This window comes from Glandiceps talaboti, chromosome 19 (genome assembly GCF_964340395.1).
Source record: "Glandiceps talaboti chromosome 19, keGlaTala1.1, whole genome shotgun sequence".
In the NCBI taxonomy this organism is placed as follows: Eukaryota; Metazoa; Hemichordata; class Enteropneusta; family Spengelidae; genus Glandiceps; species Glandiceps talaboti.
In genome coordinates, this window is record NC_135567.1 from 16,547,505 (window position 1) to 16,564,028 (window position 16,524).

Here is a 16,524-nt window from a genome sequence, read left to right on the forward strand (position 1 = left end):
GTGATATATTTAGTCAGTCAATCAATCAATCAATCAATCAATCAATCAATTATCAAGCTTCCTTAAACACTATAGCCACGGACATTAAAATATATTAAATCAAAAACCACCATTTATATTGCAAGGCGAATTGGCTAATTGAGACGACATTTGAAAACCAGAATCATGTAATATCGTGAATTTGGTAGGGACAAACTGTAGCGTCGACGTTAGGTGAACACTTTCACAGTAACAACCATATCGACTTGGATTTCAAGCCTGTATCGACTATACAATTATTAATAAATCCCTACATTATTACCCCACTCAGAGAAAGGTCGGATATATCAGGAGCGTTGAGTGAAAAAAGTCTGGAAAGTAGAAAAATTGGATGAAGATGTCCCGATAGCGGATCTTCCAGCACTGTTGGGGTGTAGAATAGAAAGAGTTGAACAGAACTGTCATGGAAACGTTTTCGGTGACTAATGTTTGTATTCCATCACTATTGATATAAAATATACTGTCTTATATGTAAGTGAAGAGGAGTCAGAAGCTATAGAAAGGGAGAAGAGGAAATTATATGTTATAAAAAAGAACACCGGGTGAGGTCATTGCATGTTACCATGATAAATAATGTACTCGAATAGGTGAAATCTCTCTCTCGTGCCATACGAGCAGAAAGAAGTATTTACTGTTATTTAACTAGAATGCAACAATTAACTGATAACGCTAAGAGATGAGTTGAGGCTAAAATCGAATCCGGAGATGATGCTGAACTATTGCAGAAAGACCTGGAAACCTTACTTGACTCGTCTTGTGAGTGGAAAATGTTATTCGACATGCACGTGGGTAACAACATAAACAGTTATTCGTACACCATGAAAAAGAGCAGACTTCCGTCTGTAGATTCAAAAAAGGATCTCGAGGTTTCCATACACAACTCACTGAAACCAACAATGCATATCGCAGAGAGGGTAAATAACGCAAATCGTGTACTTGGTATGGTAAAAAGAACATTAACCTGTAAATCGAAGGATATGTTATTGTCACTCTATAAATCACCAGTTCGTACATCTTGACTATGCTGCCCCAGTGTGGTCCCCACATGCGAGTAGGTATATTGTATTATTGAAAAAAAGTGCCGTGTTGGCTTATCAGGATGATTAAGCAGCTTAAGTGAGATTGTGCTCTGAGGACAGATTACGGACATTGAAACTGACAAGCTTTCGTTAGACATGAGATGAGCAGAGCTGATATGCTTGAAGTGTATAAACTTTCCCTTTCTCGTTGACCAAGCTGTGTATCAACTTCCAAAACAAGAGAACTGCATTGGATATACATAAATATGTTTTTCAGTCAACGTGTTGTGCAATTGTAGTTTATAGTTAATCAGAAAGTGTTATTGCGATGTCTCTTAATAATTTTAAGGCATGTATTGATAACCACCTCATTCAGTGATCTTTAAAAGCCTCAATTGCTTCCAATCCCATCCACGGTATATCCAGACATCTGTAAGATAGGATCGTGAAAACCAACCTTCAAACTTGAAAAGTAAACGATATATATATATATATATATATATATATATATATATATATATATATATATATATATATATATATATATATATATATACCAATTTGACGTCACAATGGGAAGTTACGATGGTGCTGAGATATGTGAGCTAGTATGTACGTACATCCTCAATTCTCTCGCAGAAAAGTACTAGAAGAGCAATATTGGCCTATATAGAGACGACGGTTTACCTGTCTTCGAAAACATCAATGGGAACCAAGCAGAACGTATAAAGAAAGAAATAACCAAAGTCTTCAGTGTGCTCGGATTTAAAATAACCACACAAACCAATTTAAAGATCACAAACTTTCTAGACACCACTCTAAACCTCTTAAATGGAGAATACAGGTCATACAGGAAACCAAATGACCAACCAGTGTACATCAATACTCTCTCAAACCATCCCCCTACGATAATACGTCATATACCGGCGGCAATAAGCAAACGTGTCTCCAGCATATCATCCAGCAAGGAAGTTTTTGAAAAAGCTGCACCTTTCTACAATGATACCCTGAAAAACAGCGGCTGTGTAGTGTGTAAGGAAAATTTAACTTATATGGAGACCCTACACATAGGGAAGAAGAGAAATAACAGACAAAGAAACATAATCTGGTTTATTTCGTCATTCAACAAGAGTATTAAATCCGTCTTATTGAGAGGCATTTCCCATCAAACACTAAACTACATAAGATCTTCAACAAAGGGAATCTGAAGTTAAGCTACAGTTGCATGCCGAACATGTAGAATATTGTGAAAACACACAAGTCAGTCAGTATACATGTAGACCATATACACAAAAGCTAATAAATCCTGCAGCTGTAGAGATAGCAAACAGTGTCCACTCAACGGCAACTGCCTATCAACCAAGGTAATCTAAAGAGCACAAGTCACACCAGATAACAACAACACAAAACTATACTTTGAACTTTACACATAGAACACATTTAAACTGTGATTCTCAAACCACAAACACACATTTACTCATAAGAAGCTACAGTACAGCACAGAGCTATCCAAACAGGTTTGAATGAAAGGAGCCAGCCATATAATATCAAGTGGGATATCATCACCCAGGAGGCTGCTTATACAAGTGAGACGAAAAGTTGTAACCTCTGTTTAACTGAGAAACTATGTATAATCAATGCTGAGAAGAGTATATTACTGAACAAAAAATCTGAACTGGTTTCGAAATGACGTCATGAAGGCAAATGCTCGCTCGCCAACTACAGAAGTAAACCCCCGTAAGGAATAGTTTAGTCCGACCATCTTGTTATGCAATATATACACACGGACATTACATGTATGTAGCGGTTTTGACAATCCAAATTTAGTTGTCTGATGATCGCTCGAAGCGTGAAACTCTGAGTAACGATTTATTACATCCTTATTCTTTTGAATTAAGTATATATACATATATACAAACAGACCAACAAAAACAACAATTTAATGTTAATATGCCAAATAGTTTTTTTTTCCAATTATGTTTGACTAACCCTATTCTAAGAAATCGACTCTTTTTTGCAATATTTAACTCGGAAAAATGGTATTTGCTTACTTACGAATCGGGCTCTGCCTTTTTACAGATGATGCCTGCACGTATTTTCTACAAAAACAACCCAAATAAAATCAAGTTGACGATTAGCAATTTAAGCCATCAAATTAGTAGTTCATTTGTTTGATGCGACATTTTAACGGCTCGAGGTCTGTGGACAGCGCACTTTAAATTTAAACCACGGATTCTTTAGTCATGCATCATTTATTTGCAATTCAATGTATTTACAGATACAGGGATTGGATATACTGTGGATGGATGATTCATTCATCTACACTATTTGCAATCGTAAAGAATTATACTCCTTTCCCTCCCCGCGGCTTGATTGATCAAATTCAACTTCTGAATCACTTGATTCATAGATTCAGAGAACAGAGAACTGTGCATAGTGTGAAGTTCTGAAAAAATAAACTATTGTCTGGTATGGGAAATTTAACAAAATCGCGGTACCGCCGTACCATGGAAGTTAATCACCCTGTGGTACTGCTAGTCATGTGTCAGCTATTTGTTAAACAATATATTTACAGATATAGAGTTTGGATATACTGTGGATGAATGATCCATTCATGTACAGTATTTGCAATTTCAATGAATTATTCTCCTTTCTCTCCCCACGGCTTGATTTGCCAAAGTCTGAATCACTTGATTCATAGATTCATTGTCTAAACATCAAGTAAACACAGATAGGGTTTGCCTCAAATACTGATCACGATTACAAAATCATATACATTATGTGCTGAGTTAATTTCCAGAAATCGCATGACGTGCTTCTGATATTAAACGATAACCACCATCGTATACGATTAACTGATAGAAATAATTCTGAATCAAACAGATTATAACTGTAATTTTATACATACAATCTTCTTCTATGAATTACCAACGGCTCGTATATATTACAGCGTACAGGGGAAACAAAACCCCACATCAAAATCAATAACTGCACTGTCCATAGTAGACGTGAACTAGAAAATGTAATGTTAGATTAAAAGTGTCTGATGGATTGGTGTTGTTAAAATTAGGCTATATTATTGAATACATATTTAAATCAATCAAAAGGACCGATATATTAAGTCAATTCTGTGAAATCGTCAGTTCTTACGATAGTATGTCGGTAGCTGACCAACGAACATACGCTAATTTCGCAGCAGCATCCTGTTTCCAATGAAACAATATCGATCGAAATTTAACGGTCACTGATGATTACAGTTAAAAAAACGTGTTTATTTTTTTTCACACGTCTCGATATTTTGCCGTTTAGATCGTTTTAAGTTGCATTCATTCGCCAATTCTCGACAATTATTATTGAGGGTGAAATGCTCTTGTAGTTTATGATTACAAAATTCCTGACTAATCTGAGTAATCTCAAGCCTACTTTAAAGGTGAAGTAAAGAATAATAATTGGAAAAATCGTAACCAAATACAGAAAAAATATTGATATAGCGCAATAATTCGAAATGCCAAAACGACACAAATTTTATAAATCATGAATGAACAATACCTACACAATTGTCTACTCGAAATTTGAAAAAGAAGTCAACCGAGAATAAGTGTGCATCGTGTGTAATTCTCAAAACCCTATTGTTTCTTGTGGGAAATTACATTTAAATTGCCATAGAGCCGTACCGTGGAAGTTAGTTACCACATAGCACACATTGTTTGAACCGAGGCTATGAGTTTGTTGTCCTGTGAAAGGGTATACGCGTATATAAAACCAGATGTAAACTGAGCGCCCCCCCCCCGTAAGGGAACCACCAATTATTAAAATTAAACTAAAAAAAACTGGTATAAACAAATTTGTGTTGCTGAGGAGAACTATGAACTTGGTATACACTATGGTAATTTTTATTTCTGAACGATGTATACGTGTGAACCATGATATGGTTAACCTCAAATGAATCTTCGAAGAGCATGAAGTGAACTGTAAGTTCACGCAATTTGTGTTCGATCCGGTAACGAAGCTGAAAAAAAAAAGGTTTCAGTTTGAGTGAGATGAAATGGTGACATGGGTCCAGCAATGTGGTGTATTTATTTATCGCTTCGGCCGTGAAGGAAGATGCTTCACCGGAATGGCCGTGCTATTGATGGAGACCTTTTGTAATCAAGTCTATTAATAAGTAACCAATGACGTATATAAGTAATGATAATATTTCGTAGTTTCTAAACTCACCAAGACGGCACATTAAAGTGGTGAAACGTTTTGCATACGATGTGTTATATTCAAATTTGACAAGTAATGAGGCGTAATTTAGCTGAAAACCCACTCAACTTTGCAATTCAGATGCCTACAATATAATACAGTCGACATGTTCGAATCATGGACGCCATCTTGCCATATTACACTTCATGTATACGCATTTGTCTTCATTGCATCTCTCACGGATTTGAACTTCGTAAAGCTATAACTCAATTGAAATGAAGACACTAGAGCCAAAGGGAAGATCTAAAAATATATAGTATTTGTATACTCACCAAACGTTTCGGATTTGGTCTGCTCGACCCGCTAATTTGGAGGTAAAAATTAGGAAAGGGTTTGGGGTGGGTGATGTTCTGTCCAGAAGTGTATAGGAAGGACACAAGAAATCGCACAGACTAAATGGAAAGACTACACACTGAGATAAACTCATATATGCATGTGAAGAGTTGATATTCAATAATTTAAAACACTGCAGCCGCCAGATAAAAGAAATTCTTACGACTATGCAATCGAAAATTCATCCATAAAAACAAAAGTAAAATGGTAGATAAGTTGGAGGCGCTCTACAACACTTACATGAGAAACGTCGGGAGATATTTGTTCAAATTCGAGGTAATGGGATAGAGTTGTGCTATTCATATTTAATAAAAATCTTTGTTGCAAGGCTAGGAGTGATTCTATTATATTATAAATCAATGTAATAAATGTTCACAATGTCTGCCATTGAGTGTTACTAGTATGTAAGAGTGTTGTCATTAGAGGCTGGCATTTAATCCCTCCTGTATGAGTTGTCATACAAAAAATATAATAGTTAAGTTTTTCCGGTCAACATATTTTTTTTTTAAACATAAACAAAAACTAATCTATTGTGTTTAAAACTATTCGGGTCAAAAGTGCTTTAGGGTTTATTTGCCTTTATAATCCTGTAATCTTCCCACCTTAAGCTTGTAGTGGAGTGTGGCTACTGAAATGATCACTGTATCGTCATGCCAAATAAGGTCATAAATATCATGAAATAATGTAAGGCTGTCTCTATGTTTGTTATCTAGTGACATACAACATATGTCAATCATCTCTTCACTTTTATTAATTACTAATTCATACACATGTATTAATTCTTTCAGCTTGGGTTCAAATCACCTTTGTTAGCAGCGTGCTTCAATAACTACTACGATGTTGTGAAGCTGTTATTGGAATCACAGGCTGAAATAAAGGCTTTTACCAATGAGGTGAGTTTATTATTCCACTAATGTATAGCATAACATGATATATCTCTACATGTTGTTGTCTTACGAATATATGTAGTAGTGTAATACAGACAGGTACAGGGGTTACTATTCATTGGAAGACAATCTTACATATCGATATTATGTCTAGGAAGAACAGGTACAACGTTGATCATATGAAAATTAATGCATTTGAGTAATCCGATATTTTACATTAAGCTATCGTTCCGAACACAAATTTAAACAATTGTTACTTACATTTTCAACGGCAATTCCACTCCAAGTCAACAGATTGACCCTCTTTTGTCCGAACACATTACTTATGTGAAAACCGACAGTCACACAATCGAAATTATATTATACCAGTATATTGATGGCGCAAATCGAGAGATCTGAGAGGTCTATACATCGAACTAGCACGTCTAAAATTAGCAATAATGCACGGTTGGCACGCGTCTAAATTTTGATGTTTATTGTTCGCCAGCACGAGCGTTGTAGTCCGTAGTGATAGTAAACTCAATAGTAAACTCAATGAGAATGGGAAATTATGAAGAAAATTTCGAAAGCTGCCGGAATATCGCGTATTTGTACAAGTAATCGCCTACTAAGGTCAAGACATGCACGCGAACGGTTAGATACTTGTACTAAGTCCTGGCATCGGCTGGCAACTGAAGTGGAAACAAGCATGTGTGTCCTGTCATAACAAATAAGTAAGTGTAAGAGCTTACACTGACCGACTTGCCATTAATCTAAATAGAAATTTGTCTGGGATCGAGTCCCCAGTCATCAATCCGAGAGGGAAACCCGCAAACCCGAAAATCTACTTAAATAACTTCCAGTAAATACATTGTAAATATCAATCTGCCGCCATGTCTATCTTCTCAAGCTTACTCTACCCAGTCGCGAAGCCGGCCGTCACGAAGCATACGGTATTCATAAACCACTTCAAGTTTATACATTGAGTTAAACAGGCTGTTTATTTATAATTGTGTACTTTTTATAAGCCGATCAATGTACATATTATACCTAGAAACGAGTAGCAGATGGAATAAATCCAGTGACGATGCTCATGGCCGAAGTGTTCGTCAGATCAGCTGGTTTCAAAGTTTATTGTTATGCAAATTAATCAGGGGGAGGGGAGGGGTGTAGCACAAATGAATCAAGAGAACGTTAGTTCTTATCTTGTTTACGATGTTTTCAATATACTGGTATAATATAATAGCGATACACCACCCCCTAGGGATGGTATACCAAGAGGTTTTGACCAGTGAACGAAATATATGCACAAGCGATAGCGAGAGCATATATTTGGTCAAAACATCTTGGTATACCATCCCCAGGGGTGATTTATTCCTTAACTCATCAATCGGTTAAAATACTGGATGACCAAACAAGGTATCACCTTACATAAAGGGATTTTCATAAGCATTGGTAAGAATCGTTACTTCATACAGAGTCAACACGTGCATCAAGCCAACTAAAACTCTGTTGCAATTACTGGTGTCCTATAAGACAAGGCTGACATGATAAGTATGAGCGAAGTTGTCTATCACATTCCTTTCAAAGGCTAGCCTAACACGGCACCATGTAAATAATTTCATATTAGGGTGACTGGAAGAGTACTACCAACAAGAATCTCATAGGTAACCAGGTGCCTTCAAAGCATAAATCTCCGGGCATATAGACATAGTACGGACCGCAAACTTTGTCAACATTGAAGTGGAGGAAGCCATGTTCAACCGAGTATAACAACCATCACTATGCCAAGACAGAGGGCGATATACACTTCTGCGATGACTCCTTATTAAACTCGTCAGGTGTCTTTAAGCTCACGTGTTCTGAATACTTGGTCAATCTCTTGACAAAGACTGAAGTAGATGTAAACAATGTCAGAAAATAGTTTTAAAGTTTAAGTATGAACCAAAGGTTAAAGGAAGCTTTGATTCGACATACATATCTATGAAATCAAAATGTAGTAATACACTCGTACAGTTATCTATTCATTCCAGTGATATACAATTGAAAGAATCATGACAGAGTTACATTCCTGTCAGTCCTATGTAACTATAATGTAGTGATGCATAAACACAGCTGTATCTTCACATCACTTAAAATATAACGACGTATTTCTACATATCGCACATTGTAAATACTAGCCAGGGTAAATTGACTACTATATATTCAAATACATACTTTGACTTTAATTTTCATTGCTAAGAGTCAAATATCATCAATTGCATAAGAGTGTCCCTATTTGTTTATATTTCTCGTTACTTTTTCTCATCAATTTTGGACGATTTAAACAAAATAATTTTTTTAAAATTTCTTAATGTTTCTCCCATCCCCTTTCCTCACTATATATTTCCTTTTTATTGGATTCCTGATAATAGGACCCTTTCCAGCTTCTCTACACAATTGGAACATTCTCAGCCCCCTCCCCCCCCCCTCACTTGAATAACTTCCAGCAGTAAAGAAATAATATGTTCGGGGAACAGTTGTTGTCGCCGCCACCATGAATTTAGAAGATATAGACAGTCCAGACACTTGCTTATTATTACTATAGAGGGGGCGGTTTCTGCATTTCTAAGGATCCACAAAGTATAAATACACAATTATTTTTAATTCATACAGCAATTTTATCATGACTTACTCCTTGTAAAATCAATGTGAAACATCATATACTAAGTCCTTGTTTGTAACTCAATAAATTCCGAAAGCATAACAAATATGTAAAATGTTTGTTATTGTGCGTATAACACATTTTCATACATTTCTGTAGCCTTTTTCTGTGTATTAAGTTACGAACAAAAACAATGTTATTTCGCGTTCATTGTTTCTTTTCAAGTCGGAAGCCATGATAAAATTGTTTGATAAATTAAAAATCCTCATCCCTGTCGTCACTTTAAGTTGATTATCTTATCTTACAGTTATATACCAATATTTACTGTTATTTAGGGCTACTGTCCTAAATTGTACGTTTCAGAAATTCGGGCTAAACAAAAATAATTATAGAATACAAAGAGGTACAGTAAAACAATAGATAGATGGAATGAATGCTATAGTAATTAATGAATTACATTTTAATGTGAATGATTTGTATATAAAATATAATAAGTTGGCTATTACTGAGTTCTTATTACCTGACATGAGAAGACAAGATTTTTCTAAAATACATTGTCTATACAACCACTCTGGTGTATATTTGCCCTAACGTTGTGGTACTGGGTCCCAAGGAACAAACTTAATGGTATGAAATTAAACCAATCGTCAATATCTTTTGTCATACAAATTTTGCAAACTTTGACACGGTTTTCACGATCGATGCCTAGTGACCGGCTCAACTGCCGGTGCAAGACTTGACCTCCTCAAAAAGACTAATGACATCGAAATATCCCATTCATACTTAAAGTCAAGTATAGTCTTCAAGTTTAAAAGTAAAATTGAAATTTCGATACAGTGTTTATCATTAGAGCCTGTTTCTAATCACCATTTATTGTTTAAATATATCATTTGACACATTGTCATAAATCACTAGCGTCTCAGACTAGGAGTAAGGGCCAATCAGAGAGCCTGATTTTATTTAGCATGATTATCGATAAAATATTCTTTTATGAAAGAATGCGAAATGTGATTTAATTACAGGCACTATTTTACAGAGAGAAATTACAAATTCTGATTATGTATAAGTTTTGCTAAAAATCAAGCATCAGAAATAGTTCTTGAGATTCGAGCGCTGTTTCCCTGATCTGACTGCAAGTTTCGCTACATTCATACACGAAACTGGTTACGTTATTATTTATAATTCAATGCTGTGTGTGTAGTTTGTTAGCAAACTGTTAACGTTTGATATTCTGTACATTTCAAGGTTTCCAGTTTCGCATAACAATTTTTTTTTTCACAAACTGTTGTAATTAAAGTTTTGAACAATAGTCATTATTTTGTTGATTTTATATGGACTGAATCAGCACGCAGCTTGCTTGGAAATAGAGTTATACTCATTGAAGTCGTCTCCATGTTCCTAACACGAAGAAGCGGTCCCTATTCATTTCATCAATACTAAATTGACAATTCCATTGAAACCCTGATAGTAATTTCTGTATTGAGTTCATTGTATTAGGGTTATTCAGTCGCTTTTTAGGCAGCGGTCAGAATTTACGACGGGGGGGGGGAGATTTGAAAGCATGGACATTCTGATGGTCTGAAAAGTGGGCTACCTTAAATAAATTTGCTCATCATTTGAACCAAATTAAACCACAGGAACGGTCGTTTACCAAGTATAATTTAACATTTCTCGCCGCAATAAGTTCTAAAATCTATATTCAATGTGTCAATGCGTCTGTCTATCTGTCTGTCTGTCTGTCTGTCTGTCTGTCTGTCTGTCTCTGCCTCTCTGTCTCTCTGTCTCTGTCTGTCTGTCTGTCTGTCTCTGTCTCATATGTCTGCCTGTCTGTCTCTGTATCTATCTATCTGTCTGTCTCTGTATCTATCTATCTGTCTGTCTATCTGTCTGTCTGTCTGTCTGTCTGTCTGTCTGTCTGCCTGCCTGCCTCTCTCTCTCTCTCTCTCTCTCTCTCTCTCTCTCTCGCTCTCTCTCTCTCTCTCTCTCTCTCTCTCTCTCTCTCTCTCTCTCTCTCTCTCTCTCTCTCTCTCTCTCTCTCTCTCTCTCTCTCTCTCTCCACCCTGTGTAAGACCTTTTTTGAAAAGCGCACATATATTTGTAAAGAAATATCTGATTATTATGTTTGGACACTCTATATATATGTAACATGTGTATAGCCTGTGGGCTACGAAAATGCTTGGGTTCATTTCGGTGGAGCGCAAGACAGTTTGGACAGTCAAAGGGGATGGGGGGGGGGGCTTTAAATAAGAAATGTTTTCCAAATATGTTCTCCCCATGAAGGCCACACCCCTGCCTTAAATTCTGATGGCAGCCTTAATAGAACTTGTTATGTTACATCGACTGTTACAGTACAATTTAGTAGATACCCACATTGGTTGTGAATATCATTTCAAACAACATACAACATTTTAATTAATGCTTGGATTTCACTATACTTTCCACCACAGTCTATAAATTACGATAGTATAATAGCGAAAGGCACGAGTGGCATTTCTTATCCGATTCTACAGAATTAGAGTTTTCAAGGGATGTTTTCGATTGCTGGGATTTTTTTGGGGGTGAATTAAGAGAAAATAATTAGTATATTGCGATCCGATTTTTAAATTATATTTTGTGCTGTGATATTGTTGTCTTCAGTGTATGCACGTCAACAATAGTAATCCCAAACTTACATTGCTTCACGGACCAAGTCCTATCAACATGTATCTCTACTCAAATTGATATAATTCAAAGTCATATATTTATTCGGTTTGTTACAAATACGTATTTTGGTTGTATACCTGTATTATATACGTATCGCCATTAAATCGCGGAAAACAAAAGAAGAGCCCCCTCCCCCGAAAAAAAAACCTTACATGCAAACCTTTCTGTAACAAATGCTATGTAAATTTGATAGACGATTCCTGGTGTCACGCGTAAGTAACAAATGTTATGTTCTTCATGAAACATTTGCCAAACAATGTTGTGATCCTGACACTATCCAAATATGGAGCTCCTATCATTGTTTACATGTGTTTCACCCAAGTCTACAACATGTTTCCTCTATGCCAGGTTTTCCATTATTCTTACGCGTAGCTCTGCTTTAAAGAGGTTGTCTAGTGCGGGCAACTTGAGAATACATATTCTCGACTTCTTAAGCAAAGTTACTGAAACAAAACAAGTCACACCTAAGTAAACTATCAGGATAATTAATTTAACGTAGTCATGTGACCTCAAAAACTAGCTTGATATTTCAAGCCTGGTTTGAAAAATCCTACTTGTCTAGTACTGTAACTGAACAGTAGACATAGAAATGAACGAGATATTGTGATTATTGCATAAAAGCAGGATTTGAGCATAGAAAGAGAGAAAACGATAAGGTGAAATGTAATGAGTTGAAATATGACAGTTTTGTAGATGGAGGGAATCAAAACATGGCTTTATTTCTTGTCTAAACGATGTATGCACACACGGAAAGAAAGTATAATGATTTTATAATTCTATGTATTGAGAGATTTGAAGCTTCCAATGAGTACAGAACAAACAGGCGAAGAAAACATTTGTATTCATTACAAATAATGTAGATTATACCCGTTTAGCTATTTACATATATATGATAAACACTTACATAAAAGCAAGTGATGTTTTAACTATGTACGTGTCATGAAGGCATATACAAATCTATACTAATTAATTGTTTAATTTTGACGACAACAAATTCAATGTAGGTGTTCGGATATTTCATCCATAATGATATTGGTGACATTCTGACGAGTTGACACTGCTTGTTTTGCTTTTAAAAGACATCAAACCATTTCATGGATACAGGAATGTATTCAGATGCGTTTATTTTCATTTTTCACATAGTGAGATATGTTCACTGGATGGTCTTGATTTTCCAAATATCTCGTAAAATGTTGATTTATCATTAATAGTTGGTTTAATGTGTACTTATTGTATTTATATTTAGATAATTAGTTACAACTATATATGTATTAGTTTACTCATACGTGTACTATCCTAGAGTATAATGCAAATATTTGAATAGAGGGCGACCATCGTTGCCACTGTTAAAGTTACTTATTAAACATAGACTAATTAGTTATCATTTACATAACTTATGCGATTCGCGAATGTTTATGTAGCTATGTAATGCACAGTAACTGTATACTTTGTATATTTGTATTTAGTTATAATGGATTTAACTATCCATTCATTTACTAATCATGTGTTCTTTGCTATGATTTATTTAAAGATTGGTGATGTGTTTAGAAATGCTGTACATAGAGGACATCCATCATTACCACTTGTTAAATTACTTATTGACCGTCACGCTGACATCAACAAGAAGTTTGAGGTAATAATAAAGCACAAGTACAAGTTTTTACAACTTTTGTCTAAAAATGTTAAAACATATCCTACTTACAACAATTTATCAATAGTTAACAAATATGTGTATATTTAATACACGGGTATAATAATCTACCACATACATCTAACAGTCTTCTCCCTCATTTGTTATTTATATTTTCATATTCAACGTAGATAAATTTCATAGTTTGAAATGTTGATACTAGTATATTAAGTGAAGTTCAAAATTGAATCAATCTAGAGACAAGTATGTCAATTATTGAATTCAATTGGTGTTTTGCCTTACATATTACGAGCAATCGATACATCATTAAAACATGGCGAATACAATATAACTTAGCTCATTAATGTATCACTTATGATATCAGCGTATGTCTTATAATAGGAGGTATGATGGCACTGTCTGTGTTCTCTAGCGCGGACGTCAATTTGTTATCATTTTTAAATGGCCAATCACAATGGTCATTATCAATCTACATTTCTGCAATTTGTTTGTTATTTTGTGTATCTTAAAAGACTGCCTCAGAAATTATCTTAAGCTCAGAAAGGAAAACAAATATTTGTATTGATCAAGATATAAATGAAAATTCACAAGTGCGATATTGGGATTGAAAGGGGCTAATTAATCTGGTCCTTGGTACAGTACTAAAGTACAGTACAGTGCAGTACAGTACAGTACAGTACAGTACAGTACGGTACGTTACAGTACAGTACGGTACAGTGCAGTACAGCACAGTACAGTGCAATACAGTACAATATATTACAGTATGGCACAGTACAGTACAGTACAGTACACTGCAATACAGTGCAATACAGTACAGAACAGTACAGTACAGTACAGTACAGTACAATACAATACAGTACAGTACAGTACAGTACAGTACAATACAATACAGTACAGTACAGTACAGTACAGTACAACACAGTACAATATATTACAGTATGGCACAGCACAGTACAGTACAGTGCGGTACAGTACATTACAGTACAGTACAGTGCTGTACAGTGCAGTGCAGTGCAGTACAGCACAGTGCAGTGCAGTACAGCGCAGTGCAGTACAGTACAGTACAGTACAGTACAGCACAGTACAGTACAGTACAGTACAGTGCAGTGCAGTACAGCGCAGTGCAGTGCGGTACAGTACAATATGATACAGCACAGTACAGTACAGTGCAGTGCAGTACAGTGCGGCACAGTACAGTACAGTACAATACAGTACAGTACAGCGCAGTACAGTACAGTACAGTACAGCGCAGTGCAGTGTAGTACAGTACAGTGTAGTACAGTACAGTACAGCACAGTACAGTACAGTACAGTGCAGCACATCATAGTCAGAGCAGCTATTAATTTATCTCAAAAGCAACAAAAACGTTCAGTGGAACAGTACTATCACCGGCTACGCTGTTGAAAATCCAATTTTACCGGAGTGTGAATAGGCTCGAAAATGTGTACAATTATTGAATGAGATAATAACACCATCAAAAGCTTCTTTAAGATCCATTTTAGTAAACAAAATTCTGTACCATTTAATTTCGACACATAGCAAAGTGACATGCGTCCTAAAAGGTATATATATGAGCGAAAATAGTTGAGGATTACAACTGATAAAAAGAAATTACCAACATGGATAGCACATATAAAAGATAACATTTTATCTCATTGGGAATTACAAATGAAAAGTTTGAATCTATCTTGCATCGACAATGATGTTTATTAGTGTCCAAAGTGAGAAAAAAAGCATGTATTATTTTATTTGCGACCAATCTCTTTCTGTAGTTTTTAAATGTGATTTACAACAACAAACATCGACTCTGCGATATGTTTTGTCTCGCCACCCTCATCGGCGTGTTCTATTCGATATGAAAGAGGGTGACCAATGGGTGAGACATCATTGAAGCTAGGTGCATTCCAAAGCTTTTTAGAAGCTGTGCACTTTGTTATAAATAATTTATGTAGTAAATGATATTGAATTTGAACGGAGCATTCTTAAGCTTTAGCCTAATTACTAAAAAAAAAGATTATGCAAATGAGTCAATAACACTAAAAGCTACATTTTCAAACTTTATATGTCACATGGACGTTCCTATCATCAATGTATGTACGCAATTATGTTGAGTTTGCAGCTTGCACTCTTGAAATATACTAATTATTGAAAATCATCAATTATGCAAATGATTCATGCACAATAATTTAACAATGCTTCTTTCTATACGTTTTGCAGGGAAGCACTTTTCTGGAAGATGTATTGACGAACTATAAGAAAAAGGTATGAACAATATTAGGAAAATATATCCATATCAGAATCATGAAGATAAAATATTTGTTGACGTAGTAAGTAGAAAAACGATCAATATTTAAATATGTGTTGTTTGTTCTTGACATTCACGTGTAAATAAATGTAGTCCTTGTTATACAATACCTTTTACGCTATCAGTTGTTCTAAGATTATTTCCCCAACAGACATGGGTCTTTATGTATCAATTAACATTCTGTCCGACCAGAAATTCGGACCCAGTCACAGAACTTATACACTCATCTCTACATACATATCAGTGTATACATTATTGTTTCAGTCTTGTCAGATTGTCGTCGTCCGTGTAATGCTTTGAGTGCATGTTGATGTCTAAAGTGATTGGTTGAGAGTCAATATCAAACTTATATAGTAATTCTTCTGAGAGTTTATCAAATCGTCGCTAATAGGACTGAAGAGTTGATGCTGAATCTGCAGACTGTGGCAGACTGTTCCTAGTATTAACACTTCTATGTACAAAAAGAGTGTTTTCGTTTGTCTAATCTAGGTTGTTCATTGAAAACTGTGTACAAGTGTCCTCTAGTTGCACCAATGTTGAACCTGATCAAATCTGACAAGTTTGGGTCGTATGTCTTGGTTGCAATTTTTCTAAGGACGTCAATCACATCTCTTTAAGGTGATATCCCAAGATTTGCAGATTTAGTCGTCTCAACCGCTCCTCATATTGCAGAACCTTCTAGCCTGAAATAAGCTGTGTAACCCGTGGCTGAACAT